Source organism: Drosophila albomicans, chromosome 2L (genome assembly GCF_009650485.2).
Source record: "Drosophila albomicans strain 15112-1751.03 chromosome 2L, ASM965048v2, whole genome shotgun sequence".
Taxonomy (NCBI): Eukaryota; Metazoa; Arthropoda; class Insecta; order Diptera; family Drosophilidae; genus Drosophila; species Drosophila albomicans.
In genome coordinates, this window is record NC_047628.2 from 18,645,675 (window position 1) to 18,663,649 (window position 17,975).

The window sequence follows — 17,975 nt, forward strand, 5'->3', positions numbered from 1 at the left end:
TTTGGCCAGAAAATTTGTTTATTAGCCGCTTTAATATATGATTCTAGATTATTTACTGCGTGCTTTTTTTAATTTATGATGCGACAGCCACAATATGTCAATGCATATTCTCAATAAAATATTGTATATTTTTTTCCTGCTCAATAATTTACATAGAAGCAATTCATTACACTTGCTTTGAAGCCAACCCAAAAAAAAAGGATGCTGAATAAATACATGTCAAAAATCGCGTAATAAATCACAGCAGCCTAAGAGAGACAAAGCGTAGAGAGAGAGAGCGAAAGTACTGCCAACTTGGCTAGCCAGAGAGCATAATTTATTTTCTAAGCCCCCCTATTTGAAGTATTGTTCTTGTAGTTTACTCAGTTTGCTTTTTTGCTGGTCTTTTAAAGCATATTGCAGCACAAATTTGAAGCTTATTATAAGTTTGCTATTTTTTTTATGCGATTGTTTCGATCTGTTTTTGCGCTTGATTAAATTTCGAACTCAAGTTTTCAAAGCTTCATTAATCATTTTGTTTTTGAGAGGTCCGAAGGTTTTGAAGCTTTGCCGACTTTTTGCATAGTTCGTTTTTTAGTTGAAAACTGCACGAAAAGCTCTCACAAAAAACCGAATAAAACTGATGGAAATCTTTAGCTAAAGTACGAGTATTATTTTTGTTGTTGTTGACATTGCATTTGGCATTGCCAATAATAAAATTTACGCAGCTCACAGCATGGCAGCTGGTTCGAATTGAGTGAGAGCGAGAGAGGGAGAGAAAGAGAGTAAAAAATATTATAAGATTTCTTTCAGTGATTGCGCCGTCAGTTTGCATTTGAGTTGAGCCAAAATGTGTGCAACTTTTTCCAGTGACTAAGGCCAATGAATGGCAAACTGTGAACTGTAAATCAGCACTAAATAAATTAAAGAATTATATTTTTGTATGAGTTATGGGCCAAGAAGTTTCTAACCATAACTTTTGGCGCTTTAAGATTTGCGCAATTTTTCATATAGACAGACAAACAGAGGGGTAGTGGGAGGAAGCATTTTAATTATTCCATTTTCAAGAGTTGCGCCTTAAGAAATGCTGGAGAAAAACCACGCGACGATGACTAAATGAAAGTGGTAAATGTTCGTTTTGGCCACGTTCGCGAGTACAAAGGCCTTCATTTATTCATCATCAAAATGGAGCTAAGACAAAGCTTGGCTGCTGCTGCTTGAGAGTTATTTGTAGCTCTCTCTTAGATGCAAGGGATTCAGACAACCGACCGCAGTAACCAACAACGCTGGCGACCACAATGCTACACAGTCGTCGGCCAACGGGGCGGATGAGCGTGGCTTGTTCATTTAGCAGTCAAACGGAGCGTCGACAAACGACAAGCAGCAGAGACAGGAATGGGAAGAGAAGGAGGTTGGGAATGAGGACGACAACAAGAACGCTGTCTCCGTTGGCTTTCCTGTTTCCTGGCTTGTGCAAATTTTATGGCAATATATTTTTCTGTGCTGGCCAAAACCAACCAACTTCAGCCATCATCAGTCATTTTGTCTAAAAGAATATATTGCAATTAAAAGCAGAAAATATGCTTTTTACACTGCCCAGCAGAGAGGGCGAAAGAGACAGAGAGTGAGGAGAGAGAGAGAGAGAGCGTTGCCTTTTGCCACTGCCTCAGCAATGGACATCCTTCCTCTTCATCTCCTTGCTCACTTTCGTTGGCTTTATTTATGAGACGCAACACTTGCGTTTTGGGGCAACGCCCACTGCATTTTGGCAACTGCAAAAACTTTTGGCTCCTTCTTTCTGGCCCCCATTCTTTTGGCTTCGGCTTCTCGGTTGTTGCTTGTTGCTGTTGATGTTTTACTACCCCCAGCAAATTAAAATTGCTTCATTCTCGAGTACAGCGCAGTGTGCAAGTCATGCCTTCTTGTTACGATGTTGGCGGCGAAGGGATGTGGAAATTTAATGCTCGACACTTAATAAATTGTCTGAGGGTAGATAGGCTGTAATGAAATGGCCAAGCCAAGCAAAGCCAAGGCATGACCAAGGGCCAGCTGGGCAGTCCATTCATTGCACTCTAGATGGAAGATGAAGACAAGACCCAAAAATAATGTCTTTACGAACAAACCAGGCATTAAAAAAGCTGCTCAAATCGTCCATTAATAAGTGTTTAAATCCACTTAGCTTGCACTTAATGCATGCAGATTATCAAAAACCACAAATGTGACAGCAAGCAGCTAAATTTTTCATTCGAAAAGTTTTCTTTCTTTTTGTTGAATGTCACCTGAGCCACAAGCTACAACACGGAAATGAGAGAACTTTACTGCACAACACAACACAACACTCTTTGTCGGCTCTTGGAAAGCATGTAAAGTAAAGTATAATCCGCAGCGAACAAAGAAATGCCAGTGAAATTTCATATATAAATTTGCCGAGTTATTCCCGAAATTTTTGGAGAGGCTTCCAAGTAGCTTGGGCACAAAGAATGCCTCACGATTCGCTCTGGCTTGTGTCATTTGTCCCCTTTTCACACACACACAAAACACAAAACAATGAATGTCATCAGGACGGCATTGAGTTTTCATAAGACTTGCCCACGTACGCTGAATTTATGATGAGTTTTCAAGTCGCTGACGTTCGTTATAACATATATTTATATGTTGGGTATATGTTCATATAAATATACATATATATTCCATTATATACTTTTACTTAGAGCACAACTCAACCCTTTTCGAGGGCGTTATTTTTATTTAGCTTCGCTCCAACTGTCGACTGTCAACTGGGCGACTGCCAGTGACATTTTCAGCGGCTTTATGAAGCGTGCCAAATTGTTGTAGTCAACTTGAAAAAAAAAGAATAAAAGAAATTTCACTTTAATAGAAAAACGAAATTTATGCGCGCAACCGAAAAAAAAAACTTTTTTAATGAGCAGCACGACATTGATAGTTACAACAGCAGCAGAGCAAGAAAAACGAAACTTTTTATTTATGCATATTGAACGATAAAAACATTCCAGCTATTAAAATCCATCATAGAAAATTATTGAACAGATATCCGAAAGTTTCTTAATGGTTTCGCATGGCAAAGTTTTCGTTAGCTCTACACGCAAGCTGCTTAAAGCTTAAAGCATAAAGCATAAGCAACCTACATATGCCCCAAAGCGCAAATATCAATCATACGCCGCGTGCGCTGTTTACTTTAAGACCCTCAAAACAATTTCGCTGAAATAACATTACCCCTTAAAGCTCTAGTGAACACATGTAGCACTTATGGCTTCTTTTTTTGGCTGGCATGCGAAGTAAACCTTTCACACTCGACTTTAAAGACACGACTGACATATGGATAAATCCTCGTGTGTGTGTGTGTGTGTGTGAAGTGTGGGGAAAGCGACAGCTAAACAAATCACATCAGAGCAAATAAAATCCTAGCCAAAGTCAGCACAAAAGATCTAGGAAAACACAGACGCACACTTTCGGTGATGGAGTCAACCCCGTTTTGCCGTTAAGTAATTCCATATTTTATTTCGCTTTGACCAAGAGTTGAGATACGGCCTAGTCTATACAATATGGCAAGGCAAGGCCAAGACAAAAAGTAGAAAAGAAAAGGATTTGAAAAAGGGTCTACGACTCGAACTTGGACTTGTAGTCCAAAGTAGTCGCATTTGTTTGCGCATTTGCACGTAGAGTTGGTGGCCAGGTAACTCACACACACACAAATAATAAGAAAAAAAAGAGAACGAGAGCACAAGCAAAAAGAAACTTATTTAAAGGGATTGCAATAAAGTGCCTGGCACATTGGGATTTGTCCCTTACGCTTTGCTATTTTTACCTGCAAATATTTGGAGCATTCACATTCGCATTCACATTCACATTCCCATACATACACATGGCACTCCCAAATGAAAGGATTCTTTTTTCGCCACATGCCAATGATGGGCCTCTGATGTGGGCCTCGTGCCACGTCTCCAGTCTCCTGTCTCGTGTCTCTTGTCTCGACGAGCGCTCGTTTTATGTGCAATTCCCTCAAGTGCTTTATTTGGCAAGCATTTCAGTTGGCCGCCTCGTTTGTTAACTCTTTTGGTTTCTCTGCTTTGCTTTCTTTTTTTTTGTGTTTTCCATTTTTTAGCTTGGTTTTTTTTTTGAGGATGGGGTCATTTTTTTAAACTGTTGCATATAATTTATTGTAACTAAAAGTTTTGCTCTAAAGGCTGCCGGTCTGATCTTTTCTTTTTTTTTTTTTGTTGCTCTCTTGTGTACAATTTTATAGAGCGTTCGTGTCTCGCTGTGTGTTGTGTGTGTGTATGTGTTTTTGTTTATGTGTGTGCGCCCGATTCGACATTTTACTTTGGCAAACTTTCAACTGTCAGCGTGGACTTTGGCAGGGATTAAAATTGACATTAAGCTCAAGATTAGTAGTTGACTTGCTTTTGACTTTTGTGCACAACCCTTCGACACGCATTTCCTGCAGCTTTTACAGTCTTTCTTTCTTACAAATCTCGGAATTGTGGTTAAGTCCTTTTTGAATTGCCACTTGTGTTTTATATTATTAACTATAAGTCAGTTTTGCTTTCAATAAATATGTTCACTTTTAATCGAATTTCAAATGTAAAGCTCTTCTAATCACTGAAGGTGAAATGTAAAAAATTTGTCTTTCTTCTAATGCAGTAATAATTGCATTTTTAATACTTAATGAGAAGAACGAATGAGAGTAGTAGGAGCACTTACTTGCATAATTTCTTTGACTAAACTAATTAAATTATCAAAGCAAATACTTCAATTGTAAAGACAGGCATTTAAAATTCCATACACTGCTCGAGTAAAAAATGCCCTTTGAGTTCTAGATGGATTCCAATTAAATGGAAGTAAATATATAATAAATAATATATATAAACACATATAATGTAAATTTACAGCAGCAGAATAATAATATAATTTGCAAAAATTTAACTATTTAAGGTATAATAAACTAATTTAATGAAACTCATATATTTTCCTTGTAATTATAATATTATGATTTATTAAAAATTACCTTTTGAAATTAAGGTTCAGTATACACTTTATTTGCAACCTAATAAAACGAAATCGAAAGGCAACAGACTCTTAGATTCTCCATCCCATTCAACGACATGACAAAGTTAATAGGATGGGAAGGCAACCGCAATAGCGAAATGTTGACATTAATTAAAATGTCATTTAAATGAAATATAACATCGCTGGCTACAACACTGAAAAATGCGCTTCTATTACGGTCGACACCCATGAAAAGGGACACAATAAACAACAGGCAAAGGGAGTCGCCTCAAGAGGGCAACCTTCGAGTGTGGTAGGCAGAAGCAGAAGCAGCGGTAGAAAAAGAAAAACCCAAACACAAAGCAGACAACAGCCTGAATGTCTCATGCTCTGAATCTCTTGCTCACTCTCTTAACGCCCGACAATGGCAAAGAGATTGAAGTGCCACAACGGTTTCGCCTCAGACCCTTCGACTGACTTTCTTGACGGAGACGGGCGGGGTTCGGACTTTTTAGCCCACACGCACAATGCATGGGAGCAAAACGCTCCATTAGGGTAATGAACAAGTTAACAGGCGCATATTTCTCATTTTTATTGCTCTGGCCCTGGCCGTGACCGAGTCCCAGGGATTCGGCTCGAGGGTTCTTGTTGCGTTTAAATTTTTAATTTCAATTGCATGCGCAAATTAAGTGGCACGCCTCTGTCGATCAGTTTTGTCCGCTCTTCGTTCGTTACTGTGAAGTGCTTGGCAAATACGCCCAATATGGAAAGTTGTCAGCGACAAACAGCGCCAAAGTAATTATAAACAAATTGAGCAAATTGAACGGGGGCTGCCCAAATAAATTGCAAATAAACAAACAACAATTGCTAGAAAGTCAACGACATTGCCAAAAAAAATAAGAAAATTCATCTATATATTTGCCAAACGAACCACGCAAAATTGTTTCCCAATTTTTAGCTTGGAACTTTGTGGTGATACCCTGTAGATATAAATTTAATGACTATAGACAACATTGGAAACGAAATTGGCAAAAAATAATAATAATAATTTCATCAATATTTTCAAATGTCTTATAAATTATTTAATTACATTAGTTTAAATTAATTTAATTTGTGTTTTTTTTTTTTAATTATGTATAACAATGAAATATGCAATTAGAATAAAAATTTAAATCCCATTTTAAAAATAGGTACGAATAAAAATTACTTTGCGTATACGTAATGTGTAATGTAGAACTGATGATTTCATTCTCAGGCTGATGTAGTCAACAACTTGTGTAAACGCCTATCAAAATTATTGCTTTCCTGTATATAGCATTTCAAAATAGAATAAATGTTGAATACGTATACTTAACGTATACTTTATACCTAATTAAAATAACGTATACGCAATTATTTTCCCCTTTCATTAGCTTGTCTTAGAAAGTTCCGAATTGGAATTCAATGGACAACATTTTTTGCTAAAGCTGATCAAAATTATTTTATGATTTCAAAAATTGTAATATGCTTATATCAGTACAAAAATAAGCGTACGTTCCATTAAGACGCTGACTTGGCATAAGAAGTTTGCACGATTAAAATTATTTTTTATTTGCACAGCACAGATTATAAAAGTGTGTCAGCTACATAAATTATACAAGATAAAACATACTATATATCAAGGACACACCTCAACTATTTATGGTTATTAGAATATCAAACTTAATAGTATACAATTTGTTTATTTTCCCCCCGCATATAATAGAGTGTCTTGCAGTTCAAAATCATTTGTTGTGTATAGCAACAATTTTCGCCATTATTCCGATCGACTGGCCAAATAGCTAGCTTGGCCATTAAGTCGTGGTCATGGTTGGAGTCTTCGTCCTTGTTTGTGGTCACAGACAAAGTCGACGCGACGCGACGCCGACTCATTTGCAAATGGCCAACAGAATGTGAGAGGCAGAAAACTGACAGTGAGTAGGCAAAATGTTGGCAGTGCTTGAAATTGGCTGTTTAACTTGCTTGCTTGTCGCTCGCTTGTCTTGGGTTCTGCTTCAACATCTACTTCTGTTTTGTAAGCTGCTCTCCAGCAAGCTGATTCAGCACAATAAGATTAATGATTTCTCATAGGGCTGTCGCCCGATTTGTTTTTGGCATTGGCTTCGGAGAAGCTTTCTTCATTCGTTCTATGCTAAAAACTTAGCCGGCATTCACTTTGTTTTTTGGCTGTCTGACTTTAGCCAATAAAATGAAATTAAATAAATTTTTGAAGCAAATCTTATTTGTTTATTGTCAGCTTTGAGTTGCCTTTCTATTCGCTTTGCCTTCCACTCTTGTTTGTCGTAGTACTTGTCATCATCTGCTTCTCAGTCGACTGTCGACTGTCGATAATTCTTTTATTTTGTTTCATATTGGCTTTGGCCATCGTCTTATTTATGTCAATTTTGCTTGCGAACATTTTCTAAGCCATTTGCTCTTGGACTTTATGTTTATTTTACTTTCCTTTCCCTTTTGTCCTTTTGTCCGTTTTGCAATATTCCAAAGTGGATGATGATTACAAAGTTTTGCGCGCTTCAAAAACAAAACCAGGCGACAGTAAATGCCATCATAAGCTGCTGCGAAAAATTGTGGATAATATTTTAATGTGCGGCAAACCTTTTGTGCATTTCCATTTTTTCCCCTAACAGCAAGAAAATGTTGTATATTAAATTTAGTTTACAAAGCATTAAAAAAGAATTCGTATTGAGTATTTTAGCTATGCGCTTTGTACACAGATTAAATGTCGAAATTCTGAAGAGAGTCAAATAGTGAATTTATTGTTTTAGAACGAGAAGCACTTCTGGTTTTTTGATGAACGTGTCAAATCCCTCGACACAGCACAGTGCAATACTTCATCATGGCAACCAGCACATAAAACACTTGAAAATTCGTCGACTCTAAAAAATCCTTTGGCATATTTTACGAACATGTCCGAGCACCATCAATTCACGCAATTATAACAAACCGTAAAAAAAACAAACGCATATAAAAAACCAATAAAAAAAATATACACGCAATTGGAGAATGGGCCACAAAGGGTAGAAGAAGAAGAAGAATATCCGCATAGCAAACATTTGCGTGTTGTTTGAAAGTGAAAAATATATATCAAAGACTGAAATGAAAAGCGTCAAAAATACAAACAATACACACGAGCTGTGTGAGGTGTTTTTAAATGAAAAATAAAAATGAATGAACTGAAATCAAGCATACGCAGCGTGGGCAGAGCGCGCGGTTGACGAGCGCTTTGGGCGACCAAAGGGCAATGTGAGTTGTTATGCAAATGCCAATGCTGAAGTAAGCAAATATTTAAGCAGACCAACAGCAGCAACAACAACAACCACAACAACACCAACTACATCATGAACAACATCAACAATTGGAATTCTTGTGGCCCTTTGGTGTAACTCAAATTGCATGCAAATGTATGCACATAACAACAGCAGGCACAACAACCTCCCTCCCTTTCCTCCTCACCCAAGCCCCTTTACTTGTCCCTTTCTGTCCACAACACAAGTTGGGCCACAGCTGACACCAAGGCTCAGTGACTTTTAAGCCAAATGCCAAATATTTATGTAGACAAATGAGCGTTGCTTTAAAATGAAAATGAAAATGAAAATCGGGTTGGGCAATTGACACAAACACGTTTTTAATTTGCAATATCATTCTGTAAGTGAGTGTGTTTGTATGTGTGCTTGATGGTGTGGAGGCTATAAATCTGTCAAGTCAAATGCATGCACTTCTTACGTTTTCTTTTTTACTTTGCGCTGTCTTCGCTTCACTTTTGGCAAAGAGAAATGAACAGAGAGAGAGCGAGAGGAAGACAGCTGGCGTGTGTTGGCCATGCCAGCCACGTTCTGGCCAGAAAACCGCAAACCCGAAGCTCAGTGCTTGGTCGGTGGTAATACAAACGACAATTACAGCTTGCCTTCAAATAAACGTACAAACAGACGGACCGCAATTTGATGGCTCCCAGCGAGTGAAGCAGACACACATTAAGGGGCCTGAAGACAGCAAATCGGAGAACGAGAGAGACCATAAAAGAGCAAATCTGTGCGGTTAAACGCAAGTGTCAGCTGTCATTTTAGTGTGGAGAATGCAAAAAAAAACCAAAAAAAAAGAAGAAGAAAAAAATAAAGAAATGGAACCAACGAGAGAAGAATATGCAGATGCAATAATTCTTTAGCAGCAAGTGTAACAAGAAAGTAAGGGCAATGGCAACCAGACGTAATGAAAAGTGCACAAAAAACTATAAAGACTGAGGAACGAGAGCGAGATGTAGCAACAGGAAGAGAGAGATGGCATGCTAAACTAACTGTCACTGCGAGGCAAAATTGTGCAAGATGTCAGCATATGTGCGGCATTGAAATAAAACAAAAAAACGCAAAAGCTACAAAAACTTGCATGTGATATGCATGTATTTGCAAGCCGAGACAGGGAATTAAGCCAAAAGCGAGACCGAGAGAGGAAAGGGGAAAAGCGAGTGGATTAGATTTCCATATGGCAAAGAGATAGATGACAGTTTTCTGTCTTTTCTTTATGCAGAAGCCACCTTAGATTAGAAGCTAGGCAAAGCGGTTAAAAGGCACAAACTAAAACCTCCCCGAAAAGCACACAGAGAAAATCTCAGAAAGCTGCAAAAGTTTGTGTCATCGAGTTGAGTGTCTTTTAACTAGATTGCGTGTATGGCTTGTGAAAATCGACAAGCAGCTCATAAAATGCACGCAACAAGGAACTACGACGACAGCAACTGGAACTGAAACTACAGCTTAATAGGACTTTAAGCAGACCCTGTTAATTGATGCATCGCTTGCCAAGAGAGAGAAAATCCACTTCAGATTCAGAACTGAAAGTTTGCGACAATAGCTGCAGATGCTTTCACCCAAACTGACCGATTCCGATGCCTGGCTGACTGGTCATAATGCCTGCAAATCGCCTGATTATGTGCTGTTGTCATAAATTGCAGAAGATTGCTGCTGTAGCTGCTGTTGAAGTTGCTAGTGCTGATGTTGCTACTGCTGCTGCTGCTGCTGCTGTTGTTGGCTCGGCCATCAACAGCAAGTGCTTCCATCAAGCACGCAGAGGCAGATGTCGTGTCGAGTTCGCCATGTTGCTCTCTGCAAGGATTTGCATAGCATTGCAGTTTTGTCTAGTAGTTTAGCTTTTGTTTTTGCTTTACACATTTTTCTTGTGCTACGCGCCAAAGGACCTGCTGTGAGTTTGGCGCCGCACCGACAGGATATATCCTGGCTTCCCTTCTGGGATTGTGTATATACTAAAATCATAGTCATGTCCATGAATATCCCTAACTGATTACATGCAACGAAGCTTATAAAAACAAGGACAACAGCGACAACAATGAAAACAGCTGTGCTCAATGCTACAAGCTAATATCCTTGCTGTTGCCAATTGCAAATAGTAGTTGGCAAAGGACCGCAGGAAATCAACAGCTTGACACTGTTGAACTGCAATATTATTCAATCAAATAAAATAGAAACAAAATATAATGCAAAAATTAGCTTCCTTTAACCCAAATAGCGCAACAGTTTTTTCCGCTTAAATAAATCAATAGCATAAACAAATAAATGTAAATTTATGTTGCAATTTTTCTGGCGTATTTTCTTTCCATTTTAATATCAAAACATTAAAGAGTATTGTTAACAAAAAACACATTTCCTACATAATAGATAAGCCAGGTCGCTAAATTCAAACTTTAATGGGCAATTTATTATTTAAATGAAAGGCGGAATCATTGCAATTTATTACACAAAATGTTTTGAGCCCTTTTTTTTGTTGCGAAAGTAAATCTCATCGTGCCACTTTGATTTAACTTTAAATTATGGCTAAAAACAAGTCATAAATTCGCTTTGAAGCATTGGCAAACAGTAACAGCAAATAATAAATTACTGAAATAGCCATTTGGTGGCTAATCAAATATTAAATAAATCAAATACCATATAAAATAATACAAAGTATTTGTTTAACTGCAAACAGTAATCAACGGTAATCAACAAGAGAAAAAAAAACATAAAAAATGATTCATGATAAATAATAATTTTTCAAATTGACTTACAGCATACAAAAGTTGTGTCATTGGTCGTTAGTAAATATTTACCTAAATTATTTGTCTGCAATATAAATAGGAAATAAATAAATTAATTAAAATAATACCAATAGAAAAACATATTAATAATCAAACAGATCGAAATTAAAATTGCATCAAATTAGATGTTTATTTGCAGCTCTTTTTAACACAAAAATAAATACAAAAATTTACTAGAATAATCATTCAAGCTTTAAATAGGTAATTTTTAATAACGTTTCCATATAAAAGTTACTATTATAGTTTAAATTATAACAATGAAAACAAATTTTAAATAGCTTTAAATTGGATGCTGCATTTCTATAAAAACAAGTAAGACAGCTGGAGTCAAGTGTGTTCGAATGTGAGATATCCGCTACCCATTTGCAATAAGAGCTAAACAGGGCAATATTCTGCTTAAAATATACCAAATTAATATACTACAAAAAATAATCCGAATATCACGCAATACAAAATATACCAATCTTTCCATTTCTTATAGTCTCTGAGATCAAGGTTTTCATATGGACAGACGAACACAAAGAGACTGATATGGCTATATCCTCTCGGCTGTTCATCTGGATGAAGAATATATTTACATATATATAGTATGGTTTTGCGTACGAATTTGATAATTTTTTCAATTATCACAACAGAACACAAAACAGAAAGAAAATTCAAAAACCATTCTTAGCTCTAATTAAAGTACTTATCTAATGCTATAAAAATAACCTTTTCTTATTGTTAAAATTGTTTCAGTTTCTGTTATTTTCAATGTAAAGAGTCTCGCACGGGACAAATTCCGTCATGGAATTACCCATATAGTATGTATATAATGTCGGAGATGCCTTTTTCTGACTGTCACATATATAAATTTCTTGCAGGCACAAGGTATTAAGACCCCTTTACTCCTGGGGTAGCGGGTATTAATACTCATTTCAAATAAATTTAAATTCGATGTCGCTTTTCAATAATACAGAAGTATACAAATATTGAAATAATATTAATAAAATGACATTTTTATGCGTCTTAAATTGCTTCAAACTAAATGATAATATATATATATTTAATTTTTGAAAATAAAAATATATACGAGTATGAGCTGCTTTATCTGCGCGTGGCCACTTGCTGACATGCCATATGCCACATGCCACTGATAGCCAGGAAAGTAAAGACGTCGGCGGCGGCAGCGGCAGCACCTCTTCAGCAATCACTTGGCCGCAATTACGCGCTGTTAATGAACGCCAATTGGGCGACCACAACAAGTTGAAAATTATGCTACCCATAATGGCCCCGAGTGGAGTTGATTGTGTGGTATTGCTATGGTTCGAATTGGGACTGAATTGCTGTCGGCTTGCTGCCAGTGACAGGTGGCCCTCCATTTAAAATGTTTACCCAATGTTCTGGTGTGTGTATGGATGTCTGTCGCATTGACGTCGAATGTGGCAGTTGCAAGGTCCATAATGCAGCCAATTAATTATTTGCCTTAACGCACGCCGCGGGTGTGCTGACTGACAGCTGCTCGTATTATTATTATTGTACCCACTCGCCAAGAGAGTCGAGGAGAGCAGCGATCTGACAGATATTGTGTGGAAATAAGGAAGCACAGTGAGTGTTGTCTGCAGCATTGCGTGATTTATATTTTAATAAGGATTGCTTTCATTATGCATTTTTTTGTTCACCCCTCTCACGATGCAACGGTAACGCAGAGAGTAATTGTAATTTCTGTTGTTTAAAAATTTATGACCATCAATGCGCCGGAAGCGCAAGCGACACCGTCCGGCAACAGGACAACAGGATGCTGCAGGATAACTGCATACAACTCCAACTCCAACTCCAACTTCAAACTGCATGTAAGTGGGTGCGAAAGCAGAGTAAAAATAATTGCATTTTCCTTCCTCCTTCCACTTTCCTCACTGCTGCAGTGCTGCAGGGCAACGGCAGAATGTGAAAATTGAAATTCCATATGGGTAAAACGTACATAAAAACTCTGTATGCAGGTATTAATTAAGCTACGGGCGGGGAAAACGTGGCCAAGCCTCTTAGTTAAGGTCTCACAAAATGCAGTCGAAAAATCTATGTATATATATATATATATATATATATGGCAACTGGCCAAGTGAGGTGAAGTCAGTACTTATTATTAGATGGGTAAGCTGATTTACTTCACAGGATAAGCCCTGAGCTGTTAACATCATTAGATGCTACCTCCTACGAACGACGGTGTCGTGGCAAACTTTCTCTTGGGTAAAATCAAAATAAATAAAATCGCATAATAAAAATTGAAGTGGGGAAAACTTTGAGACGTGCTAACTGCGTCTTTGCTGCCAACTTCTAAGGGCTGGCAACAACAACAACGACAGAAGAAGAAAAAAACAGAATACCAGCAGAGAAATCGGAAAGTTGTTTGCTGATGCCAACAAGGTATAAGCAGAAATAGAAAATCAAAGGTAATGGCAATAATAACGACAACAACAACAACAAACTGGCACTGTTAACTACCTGCGACATCTGCAACAAAGACGACGACGACGATGTCCAAGTCAGTAAATTGACAGCCAGAGTCAAGTCTCTACGCTAAAGCGTACAATTACTTGGGGATTATCAGCAAATTTCGATGGTTGTCCTGGGAACAACTTCCATCTCCAACGTTCTTCTATGCTCAAGTTTTTGCCTTCTTACGCTGCAGAGCTATCAACTTATAATTATGTCTGGCATAACGCGGAGTGAGTGAGCAACTGATTGAGTTCGTAGCTTAAGAAAAGTCAACAAGATACTGAATGTAGGTCAGCTGAAAATTACGCTTGCTTAGCTTCATAATTTAGTTATTGGAAAATTGCTTTATTTTCATTAAATTTTTGCAACTCACAATTTTTCCATTAAAGCTGTATTAAATTAAGTAGAAAATTCTATAGAAATAAATTATATTAATTTACTATAAAAATATTAATAAATTCTTTAACGAAATTCTGATTGAAATTGTATTACACTTCATTTTTTTGATAATAATAAATTTTAGTCTCCACATCAGTGATGATAAATCATTATTTTGCAAAAATGAAACAGAATATTTTGCTATATAAAATTGAAATAAATTTCTAATTATAAATTTCACATTTCTACTGTAATAAATAGTTCACCACTAATATATTTTATTTTGTGTCTCATATTCTTTTCTAATATTTAAAAAAAAAAAAAACAATTTAGCTCCCAAACTATGTTATTTAATATAATTATGTTACAAGCTGGATAGAAAATATATCTGTTAAAATTGTATTAAGTTTCGCACATTATTTTGCAAAAATGAAACAGAATATTTTATTATAAAAATTGTAATAAATTCTTAATTATGAATTTCACATTTCTAATATAATAAATAGTTCGCTACCCACATCATGTTATTTTATACACTGAAAAGTTACTTATTACACTTGCAATCAGCGCAATTCAAGCATAGCCGAATAATTATCGCCAACAATGTGCAACAAATTTCGCTTCATAGAACAAAAGTTTATTCAACTGAAAATTGTTAGCTCACGAACTGAATTTATCTCTCTTGCCCGTTGGCAAAGTATTAACTTGTCATGCATTAATCCCAAAGATAAACAATATTTTAATTTCTAGTTTTTGGCATGATTTCCAACGGTAATTCAATTATAACACAAATACACATAAAACTATATACTTCGCATTTTGCATGGTAAGCTGACTAAATCAAACAATGTCTCTCGGGTCTCAGTTCGCCAGGATCTTCAGGTCTTTCTCTCTCTCTCTATGTGTGTCTGTCTGGCTTAACCACGAAGCAAAACAACGAAATTCGTTACACTTTTGCCCCATTGCCATGGCCATTGCAATGGCATTTGCTCGACGCTGCAGTTCCAGAGGAAGTCGGGAGTCTACTTTTCTACTTTTCCTGGGCTATTTGCACTCTCTTTATCTTGGGCATGACATGATTTATATGCAGCTTGTTTTATCTGCACACTGCACACAGAAGCAACTGAACCGGAGAGTTTTCTATATATGTTTCGTATATTTTGGCTTTGCTTTGATTTAGTTGAGGCCAAAATCTCAGCTGACTATTATTATTTAAAATATTCACAAACGAAGACTTTAATATTTTGTATATTTTTGACTGCCTGAGGGATGCATAAAATGTTTTTCCATTTTTATGCAGTTCGACCTCAAAGCACAAATGCCAAAAGCAATTGTAAGGCTCAGTGCAGCAACGCAGGTAGTGAAATGTTTTTTTCGCTGTTTTGGAGGCAGCGAAAACTTTTTGTTAATGTGTTGAGCAAAGTCACATGAAATTTGCGGGTCCACGTGCGCGACAAGAGCGTGAAAAGCGTTGCATACAGTTTTCTATTTATTTTTTCGGGGATGGGTGGGAATATCCTGTCATAACTTTTGCTCACGGCCCCTGACAAACATGTAACAAGAGGGTGGTAGCAAACAAGCTTACGCCGAAAAATAAGGCGGGCAAAAAATTGCACGCGTTGCACGGGGAACAACTGTGCACACACTTTTGAGATTTGGCTTGTGGCATGTGGCATATGGATAAACTTTATGGCACAGCGCTGTAGCTGCGGCAGTAAGAAGTAGCTAGTTGTGGCGTGTGAGTCGGAGTTTCGCTTGTGGCACTAATCCATTTGCTTGCCCCTCACGCATTAAACGCATTAAGTTTTTGCTTGCGAGTTTGCTTTTTAATTGAATTGTATGGGCGGCTAGCGTAAGAGGCGTGGCACAGCGCACTCCAGCCAGCTCTACCATCTCTTTGTTTACACTTGAAACTAAACTGCAATGTCGCCATCATGTGGAAAAATCTAATTACTTGGCTGCTGTTTAACTAACTAGCAAGCGAACGAGAACGAGAACGAGAGACGCCTTCGAGCAGCTGTGTCTCATTCTCTGTGTCTCGTCTGTGTTTGTGCGCTGGCTTTAACGACTATGCTCTTCAGAGCCAAACGTGGCGTATGCGTAATATTTGCGCATTTGCGCATCACGTATACGTAGCGTCGCCTACACTCAGCTCTTAGCTAGCTACCACTTTTGTTACTCCGCGCATTCCACATCCCTGGTGCGACATTAAGTGCTTATAATTTGAACAGAAATGCGCGTAACTTATGATGTTTACACATGACTTACAAATTGTTTACGTCGTTTGGTTTCCACTTAGACCCCTGCCCCTCTATGCCGCACTGTAACGACTCTGATGCAGATACACAGAGACAGTCAACCGCATAAACCGCTGTGCAGCAGCTGTTGGTGGAAAGTCGGCCAGGCAAACGAGATGCGGGGGATTTGCTTAGCTCTACCCTCGGCCATATTTGTCAAGCACTCCAAGCCTCGTTGGCATTTTGTGGCGCCCAGGCTAAGCTGGCCAAAGAATTTACTTAACTGAGCACGCACAGCTGCAAACTGCACAATAAACATAAACCAAACTAGAAAACACTTCCCCTACATATTTATATTTGAACGCCGAGTGCAGTGGGAAAAAGGAAATGCGAATATATCGCACATAAACATAAGCATAAATAAAATATTTCATTTCGCAGAAAGCCCGTAATAAATCAATGTCAATCAATGCCGGAGTGCGATGGAAAATCGAGTTGGCAATCGATAGCATTTCCATTTACGCAAAAGCGTAAAACGAAGCATTTAATTTGCATTATGCAAAGCGATTGTTAGTCCATCAACCCAAATGCAGTTTCAGTTACAAGTTACGACACAGTTCGAAACGCACCAAAAATCTACCCAGCAATCCCCCAGCCCAGAATCCAACTGCTCCAGTTACAGCAGACGAAAAAAAACGTAAACTGTGCCAGACAAAGTCAAAGCGAAGGAAGGAAAAGCAGCAAACAACATTGAATTGAATGTTTCAGTTTTGTGTTGTGTTACTTTGTTGTCAACAAGTTGAGTGGGAGGAAATTCTTTTGAGATCAATTTCAGAAATTACAACTTCCTTCCCGTGCAATCAGGAAAGCAAGAAGAATGTAATACGCTAAGGTCTGCGTCACAACTCATGGCGGCAATTAATGTAAATGAGATAATGCGTATACATTGCGCATACGCCGCGTAAGCCAGCCAGCCAGCCGCTGACCATAGCCTGTTGCTAAGCCAATAAACCGCCGCAGGTCTAAGCTGTATGTCTCGCTGCTGCGTCATCTTACATTATATATCAAAACAATTTAAGCTTAATTTAAATTAATTACTCCCCCAGTCTAGTTCATGTTCTATCTGCCTTCGCCAGTTCTTAGCCTGCCAGCCAAAATTAATTACATGCAACAACAGCAACAACAAACTCCTCGGGGGGAATGGAAGTTTTAGCTGCTAGATGACATTTCCTCAAAATCCACACACACACACACACAAACACACACACACACACACACACATACACAGCAAACTTTGTCAGTGAAGAAAAAAAAAAAGAAATGCCAACAAGAACTTGGCAGATGGATGATGGAAGCGAAAAAGAGAGCTGCAGAACAGCAAAAAGTTGTCAAGTGTGCTGTTTACTTTCCATGTCGGCTCAGTGGGTTTTTCGTCAATTTTAGATTAGAAATCAATTAATTTCTTTTTTATGCCAACACAAAAAAGAAATCAATAATGAATTACAGTCGCCGCATCACTTGAATACCCTGGGAAATAAGCAGAAAATTGTCGTAGACCTTATCTAAATAATTGCTAAACAATACTTGTAAATTGCTGCAGCCTAAGTTCATATGAAAAAACTTCACAACAAGTTTTTCACATTAAAAATTTTACTGCACTCGCAGTTCACTTTATATAAAGCACAAATTTACTTAGTCAATACACAAATTTCATTAATTTACATATACTCGAAAACAATTTTCAGCTTCAATTTGTAAAGTGATTGCTTAAATTCAGTCTA

At 37.6% G+C, this 17,975-nt stretch overlaps 1 protein-coding gene and 1 long non-coding RNA gene across 2 annotated transcripts in view; one reads left to right on the forward strand and one right to left on the reverse strand.

The window, feature by feature from the left end:
• LOC117563690 (putative neural-cadherin 2) overlaps positions 1 to 17,975 on the reverse strand; it is a 159,041-nt gene that overhangs the window by 140,223 nt on the left and 843 nt on the right. The gene's annotated exons all lie outside the window — the stretch shown is intronic.
• The window catches only part of LOC117563518 (uncharacterized), a 201,680-nt gene that overhangs the window by 40,714 nt on the left and 142,991 nt on the right, over positions 1 to 17,975 (forward strand). The gene's annotated exons all lie outside the window — the stretch shown is intronic.